The sequence below is a fragment of the Oncorhynchus kisutch genome, linkage group LG9 (assembly GCF_002021735.2).
Source record: "Oncorhynchus kisutch isolate 150728-3 linkage group LG9, Okis_V2, whole genome shotgun sequence".
NCBI classification, from domain to species: Eukaryota; Metazoa; Chordata; class Actinopteri; order Salmoniformes; family Salmonidae; genus Oncorhynchus; species Oncorhynchus kisutch.
Genome location: NC_034182.2, coordinates 10,525,373 through 10,545,607, shown reverse-complemented (window position 1 = coordinate 10,545,607; position 20,235 = coordinate 10,525,373). Strand labels below are relative to the sequence as shown.

General features: G+C 44.3%; 1 long non-coding RNA gene across 1 annotated transcript; it reads left to right on the top strand.

The window, feature by feature from the left end:
- The first annotated feature begins 18,501 nt into the window (after window positions 1-18,501).
- On the top strand, window positions 18,502-19,765 carry LOC109896540 (uncharacterized). The gene is made up of 3 exons (XR_002256115.2): window positions 18,502-18,582; window positions 18,994-19,105; window positions 19,401-19,765. It is a non-coding gene; the product is annotated as an uncharacterized LOC109896540 (long non-coding RNA).
- The last annotated feature ends 470 nt before the right edge of the window (window positions 19,766-20,235 follow it).

Here is a 20,235-nt window from a genome sequence, read left to right as displayed (position 1 = left end):
TGGTCCACCCACACAGACAGTGTGGTGAAGAAGGCGCAACAGCGCCTTTAATTTGGCTTGTCACTCAAAACCCTGACAAACTTTTACAGATGCACAATCAAGAGCACCCTGTTGGGCTGTATCACAGCCTGGTATGGCAATTGCACCGCCCTCAACCTGCAAGGCTCTCCAAAAGGGTGGTGCACAACGCCATTGGAAGTTAACCAGCTAATTAGATACTAGCTATTTAGTCATTGTTAGTCACTGCTAGCGGCCTTTACCTTCTGCACAGGCACCAACCATTCTTTTTAGCCTGGATAATACCTACCAGCCTTGGACTGTTTTTCTACACTACAACGCCGGATTCCTGCCATAAACCCTGGACCATTACTCCTGATCATCACAGCTAGCTCGCTGCCCCCGAAGCTAGCCCCGAGCCAGGCTCACCTCCCGGCCTACTCTGTGATTACCCGGTTACCCAGCCGATGCCTCCCGGACACGGCTAGAATCCACTACTCCACCGGATACTTCCCGTAAGCTCTGGACCTTTGCAACGGATCATCGCTGCTAGCTAACTGCTACCAAGTGGCTATAGCAGCTAATGCCCCTGCCCCGAAGATGCGGGAGACACAGCATTTAAAGTTAGCAGGCCAGGGTAAATAGAAGCGTCTGCTCAGACGTCCGGCAACGGCCGGTTGAAGGCATTGCAGGTGGAATTACGTCTGTGGACCAGCCGTGCCACCACGACTGAAACACATACGTAATTCCACCTGCAATGCCTTCAACCGGCCGTTGCTGGACGTCTGAACAGACGCTTCTACTAACTCCGGCCTGCTAACTTTATACGCTGTGTCTCCCGCGTGCTAGCGTAGTAACGACTACCCTGCGGCTTCCCTGTTCCATCTATTGCTGTTCACTGAACCATATGATCACTTGGCTACATAGCTGATGCCTGCTGGACTGTTCATTTATCACGGTACTCCATTTTGTTTATTTTTTTGTTTATCTGTCAGCCCTAGCCCCGAACTCAGGCCCTGTGTCTAGTTAACCAACCCTCTCTGCCCATTCACTGCCATTTTACCTGTTGTTGTTGTCTTAGCTGATTAGCTGTTGTTGTCATACCCATTGTTGTCTTAGCTAGCTCTCTCAATCAACACCTGTGATTGCTTCATGCCTCGCTTTATGTCTCTATCAAATGTCAATATGCCTTGTCTACTGTTGTTTAGGTTAGTTATCATTGTTTTAGTTTACAGTGGAGCCCCTAGTCCCACTCTACATGCTTCAGATTCCTCCTTTGCCCCACCTCCCACACATGCGGTGACCTCACCCAGTATAACCAGCACATCCAGAGATGCAACCTCTCTTATCATCACTCAGTGCCGTGGCTTACCTCCGCTGTACCCGCACCCCACCATACCCCTGTCCCCAACGCACTAGATGACCAGTTTTGATAGCCTTTAGCCGTACCCTCATCCTACTCCTCCTATGTTCCTCGGGTGATGTGGAGATTAACCCAGGCCCTGAGTGTGCCCAGGCACACTCATTTCTTGACTTCTGTAATCGACAAAAGCCTTGGTTTCATGCATGTTAACATCAGAAGCCTCCTCCCTAAGTTTGTTTTACTCACTGCTTTAGCACACTCCGCCAACCCTGATGTCCTTGCCGTGTCTGAATCCTGGCTTAGGAAGGCCACCAAATATACTGAGATTTCCATACCCAACTACAACATTTTTCGACAAGATAGAACTGCAAAAGGGGGAGGAGTTGCAATCTACTGCAGAGATAGCTTGCAAAGATCTGTCATACTTTCCAGGTCTATGCCCAAACAGTTTGAGCTTCTAATTAAAACATGAATCTCTCCAGAAACAAGTCTCTCACTGTTGCCGACTGTTATAGACCCCCCCTCAGCTCCCAGCTGTGCCCTGGACACCATATGTGAATTGATTGCCCCTCATCTATCTTCAGAGTTCATTCTGTTAGGTGACCTAAATTGGGACATGCTTAACACCCCGGCAGTCCTACAATCTAAGCTAGATGCCCTCAATCTCACACAAATCATCAAGGAACCCACCAGGTCCAACCCTAAATCCATAAACATGGGCACCCTCATAGATATTATCCTGACCAACTTGCCCTCCCAATACACCTCTGCTGTTTTAAACCAGGATCTCAGCGATCACTCAGCACAAACATATCCTGTGGCGGACTGCAATAGCATTGAATAGTCCCCGCATATGCAACTGTTCAGGGAGGTCAGGAACCAATACACGCAGTCAGTCAGGAAAACAAAGGCTATTTTTTTTCAAACAGAAATTTGCATCCTGTAGCTCTAACTCCAAAAACTTTTGGGACACCGCAAAGTCCATGGAGAACAAGAGCACCTCCTCCCAGCTGCCCACTGCACTGAGGCTACCACCGATAAATCCATGATAATCGAACATTTCAAGAAGCATTTCTCTACAGCTGGCAGTGCTTTCCTCCTAGCTACCCCAACCCTAGCCAACAGCCCCCCCCCCCACCCCCCATAGCTACTTGCCGAGCCTCCCCAGCTTCTCCTTCACCCAAATCCAGATAGCAGATGTTCTGAAAGAGCTGCAAAACCTGGACACTTACAAATCAGCTGGGCTAGACAATCTGGACCCTCTCTTTCTAAAATTATCCATCGCCATTGTTGCAACCCTTATTACCAGTCTGTTCAACCTCTCTCTCTTATCGTCCGAGATCCCTGGAAAGCTGCCGTGGTCATCCCCCTCTTCAAAGGGGGTGACACTCTAGGCCCAAACTGTTATAGACCTATATCTATCCTGCCCTGCCTCTCTAAAGTCTTCGAAAGCCAAGTTAATAAACAGATCACTGACCATTTCGAATCCCACCGTACCTTCCTCCGCTGTGCAATCCGGTTTCCGAGCTGGTCACGGGTGCACCTCAGCCACGCTCAAGGTACTAAACGATATCATAACCGCCATCGATAAAAGACAGTACTGTGCAGCCGTTTCATTGACCTGGCCAAGACTTTTGACTCTGTCAATCACTGTATTCTTATCGGCAGACTCAACAGCCTTGGTTTGTCAAATGACTGCCTCGCCTGGTTCACCAACTACTTTGCAGATAGAGTTCAGTGTGTCAAATCAGAGAGCCTGTTGTCCGGATCTCTGGTAGTCTCTATGGGGGTACCACAGGGTTCAATTCTCGGGCCAACTCTTTTCTCTGTTTATATCAATGATGTCGCTCTTGCTGCAGGTGATTCCCTGATCCACCTCTACACAGACAACACCATTCTGTATACATCTGGCCCTTCTTTGGACACTGTGTTAACTAACCTCCAGACAAGCTTCAATGCCATACAACACTCCTTCTGTGGCATCCAACTGCTCTTAAATGCTAGTAAAACCAAATGCATTTTCTTCAACCGTTCGCTGCCCACACCTGCCCGCCCAACTAGCATTACTACCCTGGACGGTTCTGACCTAGAATATGTGGACAACTACAAATACCTAGGTGTCTGGCTAGACTGTAAACTCTCTTTCCAGACTCACATTAAATATCTCCAATCCAAATCAAATCTAGAATCGGCTTTCTATTTCGCAACACAGTCTCCTTCACTCAAAGCCTCCTCAAACTTACCCTTGTAAAACTGACTATCCTACCGATCCTCGACTTCAGTGATGTCATCTACAAAATAGCTTCCAATAGTCTACTCAGCAAACTGGATGCAGTCTATCACAGTGCCATCCGTTTTGTTACCAAAACCCCTCATACCACCCACCACTGCGACCTGTATGCTCTAGTCGGCTGGCCCTCGCTACATATTCATCGCCAGATCCACTGGCTCCAGGTCATCTATAGGTCTTTGCTAGGTAAAGCTCCGCCTTTTCTCAGCTCACTGGTCACGATAACAACACCCACCTGTAGCACGCGCTCCAGCAGATATATCTCACTGGTCATCCCCAAAGACAACACCTCCTTCTGCCGCCTTTCCTTCCAGTTCTCTGCTGCCAGTGACTGGAATGAATTGCAAAAATCACTGAAGCTGGAGATATTTCCCTCACTAACTTTAAACATCAGCTATCTGAGCAGCTAACCGATCGCTGCAGCTGTACATAGTCCATCTGTAAATAGCCCACCCAATCTACCTACCTCATCCCCATTTTGTTTTTATTCACTTTTCTGCTCTTTTGCACACCAGTATCTCTACTTGCACATCATCATCTGCTCCTCTATCACTCCAGTGTTAATCTGCTAAATTGTAATTACTTCGCTACTATGGTCTATTTATTGCCTACCTCCTCACGCCATTTGCACACACTGTATATAGACTTTCTTTTTTTCTATTGTGTTATTGACTGTACGCTTGTTTATTCCATGTGTAACTCTGTGTTGTTGTTTGTGTCGCACTCCTTTGCTTTGCTTTATCTTGGCTAGGTTGTACCCGGTGTCACAGGAAGGCCAAAAAGATCATCAAGGACATCAACCAACTGAGACACTGCCTGTTCACACCATTACCATTCAGAAGGCAAGGTCAGTACAGGTGCATCAAGACTGGGACCGAAAGACTGAAAACAGCTTCTATCTCAAGGCCATCAGACTGCTAAACAGGAATCACTAACTCTGAGAGGCTGCTGCCTACATGGAGACCCAATCACTGGCCAATTTAATAAATGGATCACTGGTCACTTTATACAATGCCACTCTAAATAATGTCACTTTAATAATGTTTACATACAGTATCTTACATTACTCATATCACATGTATATACTGTATTTTATACCATCTATTGCACTTTGCCTATGCCGCTCAGCCATCACTCATCCATATACTTATATGTACATATTCTCCTTCACCCCTTTAGATTTGTGTGTATTAGGTTATTTTGGGGGAACTGTTAGATTACTTGTTAGATATTACTGCACTGTCAGAACTAGAAGCACAAGCATTTCGCTACACTCACATTAATATCTGCTAACCAGGGGTTACAATTACTGCAGTCATCTTAAAGGGGAAATCTGCAGTAGCTACATCCATTTTTAAACTTAGAAATGAATGATAAATAAGCCTACCCATTGAGCTTAGTTCAACTGTTGTAACCCATCAGCGCCCAAAATATAAGCTTGTTTATTTACTCCAATGTAAGTCAACAAAATAAATGTAAACAAACACTGTATAGCCTCAAAACATGGTTAAAGTGATCCTTTTGATATCATGGATGGTCAGTCCTTGCAGCCATAGCCCTGTCTATGAGTTTTAGAGTGGTTACATGTCTCCAGCCCAGCGAAACTGTGGTGAGACCACTTTGTTATTGTTACAGCTGCTGATCGCTGTTTTCTAGATACCATAACTTTTGATCCTCAAAGCCATCTGTCAAAGAGTGTGTGTGTGTGTGTGTGTGTTTAACTATCCTTGTGGGTACCAGAAGTCCTCACAAGGATAGTGAAATTAGGAAGATTTGGTCATGTGGTGACATTTTCCAGTCCCCATGAGGAAAAATGCTATTCTAGGCTTAGGGGTTGAGTTAAGGTTAGGAGTCAGGGAAAATAGGAATTTGGATGGGAATCAATTATTTGGTCTCCATAAGGAAGTGTGTGTGTGTGTGTGTGTGTGTGTGTGTGTGTGTGTGTGTGTGTGTGTGTGTGTGTGTGTGTGTGTGTGTGTGTGTGTGTGTGTGTGTGTGTGTGTGTGTGTGTGTGTGTGTGTGTGTGTGTGTGTGTAACCTGTAGGCTGCTGGTTGTGGGGCGTTTTGTTGCAAGTGTTCCAGCAGGCCTTTTAGAGTGAGGCTGAGTGAGCAGCCTCGCCCGGCCGAAGCAACCGAGGACAAGACACACAAACACACACACGGAGGAAAAAGCTTGTTTATGCTGAGCTTTGTTTATGCTTTAGGGTTCTTCGTTGCTCAAAGAGCGAAATGGGGAAATAAAGTCATCCTTCACTCCCTAGCCGCTGTTCTGCAATGTCGTCAACAAATGAAGTCAGCACCTCACACCAAACAGATGGTTTGGGGAAGAGCCCGTTTATGTAACAAACAGCTACTCTGAAGACATTTCCCTACTTACTAATCAATGCTATTCCCTCAAAGAGCTAAGCTTGTTGTCATACTTAGGCCTATTAGGATCTGTTGATACAGGTTGATGGAATACATAGAATGGAGAGACAGTACTATTGGGCTATGTACTGTACATCTATGTTTGGTAATAGGTTTGGTAAAGGGTACATGATCCTAGTAAGAAGACACAATCAACCAACCAAAAGACCTTGATCAGACAGAAGCAAACAAATCATTTACCACCCCCCCAAAAAACACAATCTATTTTTTTAAAGATATATATTTATCCTCTAAAACGTCTTTATGTTTGTGTAAATCCTTTATTCTTCACACCCCGGTGAAGTGTCTCTGTACGAGGCAGATAAATAGGAATTCCTAACTCCAATGGTTTATTTGTCATGGTATGAATTCCAAGGGTGGAATCTAGAAATAGCTGCAGCAATGTTCATGTGTGACGCCTGAGGCTTCCTAGCATGTAGGAGGCTTTAGTGATATTTTATTTTTGCATATTTTGTTCTGCATAAAAATAAAAAAAATTGGGGGGGGGGACTTTCCATTGCAAACATTTTTTCGTTCGGTTACAGTGCTGTAGTAGGAGGCTAAGCCCATTATTGTGTTATGACATTACAGTTTCAATTTAATTGAATCCAATTTATTCTTAAGAAAACTTTTAATTAATCACCATATGGACAGATTGTGGAGAGAAGTGGCCTCTATGATTTTCCTTAGGGGGAAGTACAATTAAGAATATGAACTATAATGACACAGTGATATTTAATGGAACCTTGCCGTCTCAATAGGCCTTGTATAAAAGCTATTGTCATAGTCCAGACATTGAGAAGAACAGACTCCTTGGAGAGAATATAACTCCCTGAGCAGAGGTCTCCTGAGTAGAGCTACCCATGGATGACAAACTGAAGACAGAGGAACGAAAAGGTGCCTGAAGACTGTATCTAAGGACCGTTTGCAGCTTCCATTTAAAGCTGAAAAGATGAGAAAACCGAAGAGAGGAAGCGACTTAGACTCTGGCAGTGAAATAAGGAAGTGAATGCTCCTTCACAATAAAGCATTGTATTCACCAGTACTGTTTGTCTGTGACCCTGCAAACCTGTACTATTGTGGTCCAAACACACAGACTGAACGACATCACTGTTGGATCTTGAAGGAAACTTCCATATTCACAAAAATGCTACAAAGCAATGACACACAATCACCTGTCTGTTAGCTCATCCAATACTGTCTGTACAATACTGCGTTACAAAACACTGCCTAGGACAAGAAGTGTGGTGGAGAAGACTAGGCCTATGGATAATAGCTGTTGAAGTGTTGTGTTCTGTACAGTACTGTAGGAGTTAATGAGTCAAAGGGAAATAGTTTTCAGGGAACAATCAGCGTCCTAACGACACATTCCTGTAGTGAAGGTGCAAAGCGAAGGAATAGTCAGGCGACGGTGTAAAATGCCTGCGACACAAAAGGAGAGCTCAAAGAGAGGAGAGGAGAAAGAGAGGAGAGAGAAGAGAGACCCAAGGAGAGGGTTAGAATTCAGGCTTGGATAACAAGAAAACAAAGGCATAGAGAAAAGGGAGAGAGGGAGTGAGACACATAAAAGATAGGAAACAGTGTTTGGCACAACAGAACTCATTTACCGAGTGGTGCGAGACTTGAAAGCAATTATCAGCCATCTCCCTCCTCCTCTAAACCTCTTTTTCGCTCGCTTTGTTTTGGCCTTTGTTTTTCTCAAGGACATATTCATTATTTCAGATGAGACCCATTTGGGTCTAAAGAAGGCATTTCTACTCCACTCTCTCAGATCGCAGGTCTTGTGATGTTCCTTCTGCATCTGAAGGGAGAATGAAAACACGTTTGAAAGCGCTTGATGAAAGTACGTGTGTGTGTTTTGGTAACGCAGCTTCCGTTCCTCAATGTTTGTCCTCTCTTTCTTTTTCCCCTTCCCCCTTTTCAGGAGTCTGATATTTGATATTCCACCTCCCTGGTTTCCTCTACCTTAGGAGGGGAATGTTATTTTAATATCGCGCTCTTTTTCAACCTTTCCAACCCGACGAAGCCTGTATATCCGTGTTTGAAAAGGCTTTTGAAACCAGGCCACGCATTCTTCCGAGTGCTGAAAGGAAAAGGCTTCCATTGATCACAGCTGCCGAACAAAACAGCGCTAACAAATGGTAAACAACAGCCTGAGAAGTCTTTCGTGACCGATGGAGATGTCACCGGGCCAAAGAGCAGGCTTCTGAACACACCAGGGCTATTCCTCCTGGGTCACAATGGCATCCACATGGAGTCATACTGCCGGAGTCATCACAGGGCCCGAACGTACACACACTCCCACATACACACGCACACACACTTGCACGCTTGCTAGCGTGTACACGCGCGCACACACCCACAAAAGCCTTCAAGAGGGCTGCATTCCACACTTAATTGAAAATTCTGCCAACTGCACCCTGTAAAGTAAACTTCTCAGAGTTGTGCGTCGTCCAATCAACAGCCAAGGCTAGGTCTCTAGGGTTCTGGAGTCTCCGCCCTCTAGAATTGGGCACAGATGACCTATTGTCCCACCAACACTGGGTGCGCACATACACACACACACATAAGCGCACACACACACACACTCATTCACACACACAGAAGCACATACACACACGAGCACACAGTCACACACACACACCACTCAAGCATATGTAGCCTCTCTCTACTCTTCACAGCTCCGTAATATTTGGACTTTCCTTACAGCACAGTGTGTGTGACCTTGACACAAGTCATACATATAAATTCAGCAAAACAAAGTCCTCTCACTGTCAACTGCGTTTATTTTCATCAAATTTAACGTGTAAATATTTGTTGGAACATAACAAGATTCAACAACTGAGACATAAACTGAACAAGTTCCACAGACATGTGACTAACAGAAATGGAATAATGTGTCCCTGAACAAAGGGTGGGGGGTCAAAATCAAAAGTAACAGTAAGTATCTGGTGTGGCCACCAGCTGCATTAAGTACTGCAGTGCATCTCCTCATGGATTGCACCAGATTTGCCAGTTCTTGCTGTGAGATGTTACCACAGTCTTCCATCAAGGCACGTGCAAGTTATCTGACATTTCTGGGGGGAATGGCCCTGGCCCTCACCCTCCGATCCAACGGGTCCCAGATGTGCTCAATGGGATTGAGATCTGGGCTCTTCGCTGGCCATGGCAGAACACTGACATTCCTGTCTTGCAGGAAATCACGCACAGAACGAGCAGTATGGCTGGTGGCATTGTCATGCTGGAGGGTCATGTCAGGATGAGCCTCCAGGAAGGGTACCACATGAGGGAGGAGGATGTCTTCCCTGTAACACACAGTGTTGAGATTGCCTGCAATGGCAACAAGCTCAGTCCGATGATGCTGCGGCACACCGCCCCAGACCATGACGGACCCTCCACCTCCAAATCGATCCCGCTCCAGAGTACAGGCCTCGGTATAACGATCATTCCTTCGACAATAAACATGAATCCGACCATCACCCCTGGTGAGACAAAACCGCGGCTCATCAGTGAAGAGCACTTTTTGCCAGTCCTGTCTGGTCCATCGACGGTGGGTTTGTGTCCATAGGAGACGTTGCCGGTGATGTCTGGTGAGGATCTGCCTTACAACCGGCCTACAAACCCTCAGTCCAGTCTCTCTCAGCCTATTGCGTACAGTCTGAGCACTGATGGAGGGATTGTGCGTTCCTGGTGTAACTCGGGCAGTTGTTGTTGCCATCCTGTACCTGTCCCGCAGGTGTGATGTTTGGATGTACCTATCCTGTGCAGGTGTTGTTACACGTACTGTGAGACGCCTAAGACAGCGCTACAGGGAGACAGGCCGGACAGCTGATTGTCCTCGCAGTGGCAGACCGCCACTGCGAGGACAATCAGCTGTCCGGCCTGTCTCCCTGTAGCGCTGTCTTAGGCGTCTCACAGTACGGACATTGTAATCCATTGCCAAGGCCACATCTGCAGTCCTCATGCCTCCTTGCAGCATGCCTAAGGCACATTCACACAGATGAGCAGGGACCCTGGGCATCTTTCCTTTGGTGTTTTTCAGTCAGTAGAAAGGCCTCTTTAGTATCTAAAGTTTTCATAACTGTGACCTTAATTGCCTACCGTCTGTAAGCTGTTAGTGTCTTAACGACCATTCCAAAGGTGCATGTTCATTAATTGTTTATGGTTCATTGAACAAGCATGGGAAACAGTGTTTAAACCCTTTACAATGAAGATCTGTGAAGTTATTTGGATTTGTACAAATTGTCTTTGAAAGACAGTGTCCTGAAAAAGGGAAGTAGTAACTTTAACTTGAAAAAATATTTGTTACTGTGTTTTTATTTATTTTTCTAGAGAAGGTGGTTTTAAAACGCTAATGCATCACATCGGACTAATAGGAGGAAGACACATTTAGGCAAAAAAATGTAGTAAAAATTTGAACGTTTACAAAGTGGGTTACTAAGGTTACTGAAATTGATGGTTGTGGATCAGGAATCTTTCAAGCACTCTACACATACAAAATACAAAAACATTTCTATTTATTTATTTATTATCTATTTTCTTCTCCTCTCTTCTGTCGTCTTCTTTCTCTATATATGTAGAAGTTTGAGTACATTTAGACTAAATCAATATCTTTCAATGAAGGGAAAAAGATCTTGTTGGAACATAGGAATTACACGATCAAAGAAATGTCAGTGCAGTAATGTATAAATAACATGAACAAATTAATTATGTTATCATTTTAGATGCCTAATGTTGATTACAATGACACCAATCAATGAGCACATATAGTAGCATCTCTCTTCTGTTCTGTGTGGAGACCTGTTTTTTCTCTGCTAGTTAAAGCAGGATAAATGTGTGGTAAAGAACTCACAGACTGACCATAGAGATACTACATAATATGATGTGTACTATCTAATTATACTGAACAACACTGGCTTTGCCTCATAGTATATTTCCCTCCATTTTGTCTGAAACAAAAATGTGCATTTTGGGGCACAATTTCGCACCTGGTCTCTAAAGCAAAATGTCCTTCAAAGGAATGTCTATAATTATTTCAATGTTCTATTCTATCATGTCTGTCATATTGTATTTTGCCCTGTGTTTTGAACTTGTACGATGTTTAAATATATTATCACCATTCTCAGTAAATCAACTCAAAATGAATAGATGAATCTAGGTTGATCCGTTATATTTATAAGCATTTAATCCAGATATTAAAAGCTAAATTGTTAAGAGGATGTGAATTGGAGTTTAATTATTGTAGTGCATTAGAATCTCTCATATCTAACAACTGGAGAATATATTGATTACATTCATGTGGACTTTTTACTTGTGCTCAAATGTACCAAATTATCAATTGTAAATAAATCGTTTCTATTGAGGCGATTCGGATATTATGCCGTCAATATTCAGAGGTATCTAGATAAGTACTCATTAAGGTCTGCCTTAAGATCGATCGATCTCAACTTTAGTCACATCAGCCAGATGATAAGACCTAAACATTTTGCAAAGCTCACTGCTACCATCTGGCGGAAAAACTGAGAAATGTACAATTTGTGTGTTGAAAAATAATTCCTTGTGCACTCGGTCAGTATGTGCTATGAGGTGCAGGAGGCATAATGTTTCTATAGAGATCACTTTTATGTAGGGACTGTGTGTGTGTGCGTGTGTGTGTGTGCGTGTGTGGTGTGTGTGTGTGTGTGTGTGTGTGTGTGTGTGTGTGTGTGTGTGTGTGTGTGTGTGTGTGTGTGTGTGTGTGTGTGTGTGTGTGTGTGTGTGTGTGTGTGTGTGTGTGTGTGTGTGTGTGTGTGTGTGTGTGTGTGTGTGTGTGTGTGTGGGTGGGTGTGTGTGTGTGTGTGTGTGTGTGTGTGGGTGGGTGGGTGGGTGTGTGTGAGTGTGTGTGTGTGTGTGTGTGTGTGTGTGCGTGTGCTTCAGTGGAGGCTGCTGAGTGGAAGAAGGCTCATAATAGTGACTGGAACAGAATAAATGGAATGGCATCAAACACATGGAAACCAGGTGGAATGGATTTAATAACATTCCACCTATACCTCTCCAGTCATTACCATGAGCCCGTCATCCCCAATTAAGGTGCCACCAACCTCCTGTGGTGTGTGTGTGTGTGCGCGTTTTATCAAGCAACTGTTTCCTGCCTTCTGTCTACCTATTCTCCTGTTCCCCGACTCCCACAATGCCCTGCTGTCCATTTGGCCCCCCTCCACTTTGCCAGAATGCTTCTGTGAGCTCCTGACGTATCTCACCATCCCAGCTCCTAGGCCACACACACACACACACACACACACACTCACAGCCCTCTTCGGCCAGACAGACAGGGCAGAGAGAACATGTCGTCTGTGATGTGGATTGTGTTTAATGTAGTCTTGTTGGGTGCAATCTGATTTGTTTCACAGCAGAAGGCCCCACAGTGTCCCCTCCGTAAGTCTGTGTCAACAGCCCTTTCGCTCAGTCCTCACAGGGACTGGAGATATGTCACTCCACAGGAAGTGTGTGTGTGTGTTTGGGGCAGGGTGTGTGTGTATGTGTGTGTGCGCACACACATTTGTGTGTCACTACTAATGATGACTAGAACACTGGAGGCGTTCAGCGTTGAGTGGCTAGGGAAATTAGTCCCCGAATATGCATGAGCAAAACAATTAAAAAATAAAAACAATTATAGCAAGTTTATCTAATATGAGAGTCACTGGTAACGGATTTTAAGCGGTTCTTTTGCTAATACTGTAATTGTGAGGCAGCATTCATATTGGTGATAGGCAGCTCAGGGGCCTTACAATGCATTTATACAATACTAAACCGCTGTTGGCTAAACAATGTAGCTACACTGGTAATAGTACAAGCTGAGTGGCTTACAATACAGCTATGTTGCTGTTGATGGATCCCACAACAGGGACAAATAAACTCCTGACAAAGGGGTTTAACTTTATTATTCGTCCATCCTCAATAGTGTCAGCACCACACTCTGTTAGTGGTGGTTCTCACAATAGATGCCAGAATAACGGAGTTAAGATTAGCCCCCAAGGCCTGTGAGAGAGGGAGAGAGAGAAAGAGAGAGAGAAAGAGAGAGAGAGAGAGAGAGAGTCTGTGAATGCGAGAAACTGACAGAGCGAGGGAGCGAAAGAGAGATTGAGATAGAGAGTAAGTGGCGAGAGAGTAACAGCTCTGGGAGGCAAAGCCTGTTTGATCCTGAGGGGATCGGAGGGGATGTAAGACGTTTGAAGCTGACAACCCCTTTGTGATGATAACACATGTTTTTATTGTAGTGCTTTATTCTCCCCCTGCTCTCCTCCATCCCTCCACCGATCCATCTCTCTATTGTATTAAGCCCTTCCAGACGGAAGCCCCCTGTATTGTAACGTCAGCGCTAATCTGAAACGATATCTTTAGCTGTGTGAGTTTATGAACAGCTGTTGGTATTGTAAAAGCCATGTTAATCTGGTTCAGCATCTCTAGCCCGTAATATAGCGCTTTGATCCTTTACCATTATGATGTGGCCTCTGTTTCTCACTCACACACACACACACACACACACACACACACATACACACACGCACACACACACACACGCACGCTCACACACACACACACACACACACACACACACACACACACACACACATACACACACACACACACATACGCACACACGCACACACACACACACACATACACACACACACGCACACACACACACACATACACACACACACGCACACACGCGCACACGCACACACACACACACACACACACACTGGCTGTCGATCTGTGGTGGAATCTTTCCACATGGATGAAAATAAAATCTCCGTTATCGGCCATCTATTAGCAGATGTAAAATAATCTCTGTTATAGAGATCATAGAGATCTAATGAGCTGTTACACCTTTGTAATGCTGTTCAGAAAGAGGATTGACACACATCTGTACTGTATTATCTATCTATGTACAGTTGTAGATAGCCTAACGGTTAAGAGCGTTGGGCCAGTAACTGAAAGGTCGCTGGTTTAAGTCCCCGAGCCGACTAGGTGTAAAAATCTGTTGACGTGCACTTGAGCAAAGGCACTTAACCCTAATTGCTTCTGTAAATTGTTCTGGATAAGAGTGTCTGCTAAATGACTGAAATGTAGAATAATGCCATGTCAGTTGACTCTAACGATGTTAACAGCAATGTTTACAGCAATGACAGCAACCAATTGTGTTTTTTTGTTTGTTTATTTGCGTTGTTTGTAACTTATTTTGTACATAATGTTGCTGCTACCGTCTCTTATGACCAAAAATATCTTCTGGACATGAGGAATGCGATTACTCACCACAGACTGGCAGAATCCTTTTTTTCTTTTAACGAGTCGAGGCCCGATATGAACGATATACTGCTTTCCCTGGAACAGGCTCAGATCCCTCTGATTTGCATGAGGTGGAGAAAAAGGGGCCGGAGGGCGGGCTGCCTTCTGAGAATTCGTAGGCGATTTTTGTAAATAACAGCTGGTGCACGATATCTAATGAAGTCTCAAGCTATTGCTCGCCTGAGGTAGAGTATCTCATGATAAACTGTAGACCACACTACCTACCTAGAGAGTTTTCGTCTGTATTTTTCGTAGCTGTTTTCATACCACCACAGTCAGAGGTTGGCACTAAGACAGCATTGAATGAGCTGTATTCTGCCATAAGCAAACAAGAAAACGCTCACCCAGAGGCAACACTCCTAGTAGCCGGGGACTTTAATGCAGGGAAACTTAAATCCGTTTTACCAAATTTCTATCAGCATGTTAAATGTACAACCAGAGGGAAAAAAAACTCTGAATCACCTATACTCCACACACAGAGACGCATAGAAAGCTCTCCCCCGCCCTCCATTTAGCAAATCTGACCATATTTCTATCCTCCTGATTCCTGCTTACAAGCAAAAATTAAAGCAGGAAGTACCAGTGACTAGATCAATAAAAAAGTGGTCAGAGGAAGCAGATGCTAAGCTACAGGACTGTTTTGCTAGCACAGACTGGAATATGTTCCCGGGATTCCTCCGATGGCATTGAGGAGTACACCACATCAGTCAATGGCTTCATCAATAAGTGCATCGATGACGTCGTCCTCACAGTGACCGTACGTACAGACCCCAACCAGAAGCCATGGATTTAAGGTAACATCCGCACTGAGCTAAAGGCTAGAGCTGCCGCTTTCAAGGAGCGGGACTCTAATCTGGAAGCGTATAAGAAATCCCGCTATGCCCTCCGACGAACCATCAAACAGGCAAAGCGTCAATACAGGACTAAGATCGAGTCGTACTACACCGGCTCTGACTCTTGTCGGACGCGGCAGGGCTTGCAAACTATTACAGACTACAAGGGGAAGCACAGCCGAGAGCTGCCCAGTGACACAAGCATACCAGATGAGCTAAACTACTTCTATTTTCGCTTCAAGACAAATAACACTGAAACATGCATGAGAGCACCAGCTGTTCTGGAAGACTGTGTGATCATGCTCTCCGCAGCTGATGTGAGCAAGAGCTTTTAACAGGTCAACATTCATAAGGCCACAGGGCCAGACAGAGTACCTGGACGTGTACTGCGAGCATGCTCTGACAAACTGGCAAGTGTCTTCACTGACATTTTCAACCTCTCTCTGCCCGAGTCTGTAATACCAACGTTTTAAGTAGACCTCAATAGTGCCTGTGGCCAAGAACACTAAGGTAACCTGCCTAAACGACTACCAACCCGTAGCACTCACGTCTGTAGCCATAAAGTGCTTCAAAAGGCTGGTCATGGCTCACATCAACACCATTATCCCAGAAACCCTAGACCCTCTCCACTTTGCATACCGCCCCAAAAGATCCACAGATGATGCAATCTCTATTGCACTCCACACTGCCCTTTCCCACCTGGACAGTAGGAACACCTATGTGAGAATGCTATTCATTGACTACAGCTCACCGGTCAACACCATAGTGGTCTCAAAGCTCATCAATAAGCTAAGGACCCTGCGACTAACCCCCTCCCTCTGCAATTGGATCCTGGACTTCCTGACGGGCTGCTCCCAGCTTGTAAGGGTAGGTAACAAATCAAATCAAATCAAATTTATTTATATAGCCCTTCGTACATCAGCTGATATCTCAAAGTGCTGTACAGAAACCCAGCCTAAAACCCCAAACAGCAAGCAATGCAGGTGTAGAAGCACGGTGGCTAGGAAAAACTCCCTAGAAAGGCCAATACCTAGGAAGAAACCTAGAGAGGAACCAGGCTATGTGGGGTTGCCAGTCCTCTTCTGGCTGTGCCGGGTGGAGATTATAACAGAACATGGCCAAGATGTTCAAATGTTCATAAATGACCAGCATGGTCGAATAATAATAAGGCAGAACAGTTGAAACTGGAGCAGCAGCACAGTCAGGTGGAAGTTGAAACAACACATCTGCCACGCTGATTCTCAACACAGGGGCCCCTCAGGGGTGCGTGCTTACTCCCTTTCTATACTCAATGTTCACTCGGGACTGCACGGCCAGGCACGACTCCAACACCATCATTAAGTTTGCAGATGACACAACAGTGGTAGGCCTGATCACCAACAACGACGAGACAGCCTATAGGGACGAGTACAGAGACCTGACCATGTGGTGCCAGGACAACAACCTCTCCCTCAACGTGATCAAGACAAAGGAGACGATTGTGAACTACAGGAAAAAGAGGACCAAGCACACTCCCATTCTCATTGATGGGGCTGCAGTGGAGCAGGTTGAGAGCTTCAAGCTCCTTGGTGTCCACATCGCCAACAAACTAACATGGTCCAAGCACACCAAGACAGTCGTGAAGAGGGCACGACAAAACCTATTCCCCCTCAAGAGACTGAAAAGATTTGGCATGGTTCCTCAGATCCTCAAAAGGTTCTACAGCTGCACCATCGAGAGCATCCTGACTGGTTGCATCACAGCCTGTTATGGCAACTGCTCAGCCTCCGACCGTAAGGCACTACAGTGATTAGTGCGAACGGCCAGTACCTCACTGATCCAAGCTTCCTGCCATCCAGGACCTCTATACCAGGCGGTGTCAGATTGTCAAAGACTCCAGCCACCCTAGTCATAGACTGTTCTCCCTGCTACCGCACGGCAAGTGGTACAGGAGCACCAAGTCTAGGTCCAAGAGGCGTCTAAACAACTTCTACACCCAAGCCATAAGACTCCTGAACACCTAATCAAATGGCTACCCAGACTATTTGCATTGCCCCCCCCCTTTACACCACTCCTACTCTGTTGTTATTATCTATGCATAGTCACTTTAATAACTCTATCTACATGTACATATTACCTCAACTTACCGGTGCCCCCACACATTGACTCTGAACCGGTATCCCCCTGTATATAGTCTTGCTAGCTATTGTTATTTTACTGCTGCTCTTTAATTACTTGTTTTCTTTTTTTCTTATTCTTATCCGTTTTTTAAAAACTGCATTGTTGGTTAGGGGCTCATAAGTAAACATTTCACTGTAAGGTAGCATTTCACCGGCGCATGTGACTAATCAAATTTGATTTGATTTGACCTGGGGTCAAGAGTTGTACACGAGACTGAGGAAGCTGGAAAGTGCAAATGGCTGTAAGTGAAGTGTTCAACTCAAATTCAAGGTCTAATTATACAGAGCAAACCTTTAATCTAAGTCATCTCTGATCTCAGTTAGCGTCTACTACTATGAGCATAACAATAGAAAACATGCGGTTCCTGTGCCTGATGACAGGCACTGGAACCACGGAGCAACAAGGCAGGCTGTGTACAATTAACAGAAATATAAGTATCACTTCATGGCCTGTGTCCTAAATGGCACCCTATTCTCTGTGTAACACTACTATGGTCACCTCGTAGTGCACTACCTATGGGTTATGGTCAAAAGTAGTGCACTAGGCTGGGAACAGGGTGCCATTTGGGACAATATTTAAGCAGCCATTAATCAGATATAAATAGTGTGAAGCCTTTAGTTGATTAATGAGGTGAGACTTGTGCTAATTACTGTTTCCTGGGCTTGTAATTAGTTTGGCAGAGATAATCAAGATGAATGAACGCTCTGACCCCCTTCTCTTCTCCTCTATAAGGCTCCAGGCATTGTTCTCTACTGTTCTGTCTGTTTTGATTCACTGCTACTGCTGCTGCTCAGTCATGTAGCATGTAGCAGCCCTCACCGTGACACATACAATGCTCATAAAGCATAATGCTTATGAAGCCACAGACATTACCTATCTGCTATTGTCCCATCAGAACCATGCATGGCAATAGTCTACTTCAAGTCAGTTCTTCTATGCTGCTCTTATTGTCTATTTAGAGAGTACAGCTCAAATAATGTCTTACAGGTACTACAGAAAACTCTTAACATCCCCCTTCCGTGGAGGGGAGCCCGCCCCTTATTGGCCGCCACACACCTTCATCAAACGTAATCAAAAACCCAATAATGACCACCTGGAAAGAGGCGGGACATTCCCAGTAAAGGGTGCTCACCTGCATTCATTAGGCCTCTTTCCACCTACCAAACCAGTTCAACAGAGTCCTACAAATGCTTGTATAGAAAGTAAGTATGTATGACTGTGTTCTGGCCAATGTCAAGTATATCCCTATTGTAAATGTAGCCCAAATGTATACATTGTTTGTAACTCAATGTGCTAATTGGAGGCCATATTTAAAGCATGCATTATTGCCACAGCCTGAGTGATGTAATACTGATTAGCAACAATCAGTATTAAATCAATCAGGCTGTAGCAATAATACATTGTCATTCATCCCCAGACAAACCATGTTTTTCTGGTCATAAAACTATTTGAATAATGATGTATTGCTTGAAATCCTGTTTTTATAAAGTACAGTCTCTAACTGCTACAGTTAATAATGATAAAATGTAATATGTTAAGGGATTTTATTTATTTGTTATGCTTCACCAGCCTTATTTACGTTGTTGACCCACTCTTTCATATTGTTGCCTCAGATGTTCCTGGGACTTTAAAATCAAGTGCCTAGGCAACTTTTTGAGTTGGGCTTTTATTTACATTTTGGGGAAAACCCCTCAACTGGGAAATCAAATCAACTGGACCCACAAGGTAGATTCTGTGACTGATATGTATAGGTTGTCTACATCACCACTACAAATACTATTAATTTGATTATATTGCTGCACTAGTGGATGTCCAGTCTAATACCAACCCCACCCTTGGCTTCCCAGAGATGATTATACTAGTTTCTTGGGACCACAGTTGGGGAACAACACATTTTTCAATATGAAGGAGACATGTAAATGAACCTTATCAGTCCCAAACTAATATCTGCTTTTTTCACTCGTTTCAATTATCTGCTTGTACAGCCTCACATTGAGGTGTTTTACCATATTCTTTTCAGGATGGGTCTCATGGATGTTCCCCGGGACCACGATGTGACTTGAGGGCTGCCATAAGGAGAAAATGTTTTTTGTTTTGTTATTTTGGACAAACTTTACTTGTGCTAAATAAATTGAAGTTCTTTATAGTACTATATAATCAACGAATTGTACTTCTTTCTATGTGCTAAAATGACCCCACTTAAAGTATACTAGGTGTAGTTGTAAGACATTATTTGAGATGTCTTCTATACACTTACAATGTAGAGACATGGAGAGCTACTTGCAAATAGTATGAAATACAGCAGAAGTGTCACTAGATTATCCCATGTGCTCTTCAGCTTTGGTGTACTCTTTCAGTACTTCAATACAGACTTTTGTCAAACTGGTGTCTTTTATATCAGTGCATTTATATGGTATTGCAGTACATTACATTGTAGTGTTATTATACTAAATCACCTTTGTGTGTGTATATATATATATATATTTCTAACATGTTTGACATATTTACACACTTGTACTGTAGGCCTGAGTGTTTGTCTGTTTAATTGCACTGGGATGACTTCTGGCATTGCACACTCTCCAAGATTGTTCCAGTTGGAAGTGGTTCTTGTACGTTGACCTTTTGTGTGAAATGAGAACACGTTGACTAGCAGATATTGAATCCACAATGAAAGTGTAAATTAGACAAGAGCTGGAGCAATGCTGTAGTTATTCCACCCTGAAACTGCTGCTCACATTAAGACGAGCTGAAGCCATGATCTGCCTGGCTGCTCTCAAAATGATTGTTTGAAAATATTGTGTGCATTTCCATAATGCTGTGTTGTGTAGCCTCCTACACAACTCCTAGCTGTCATT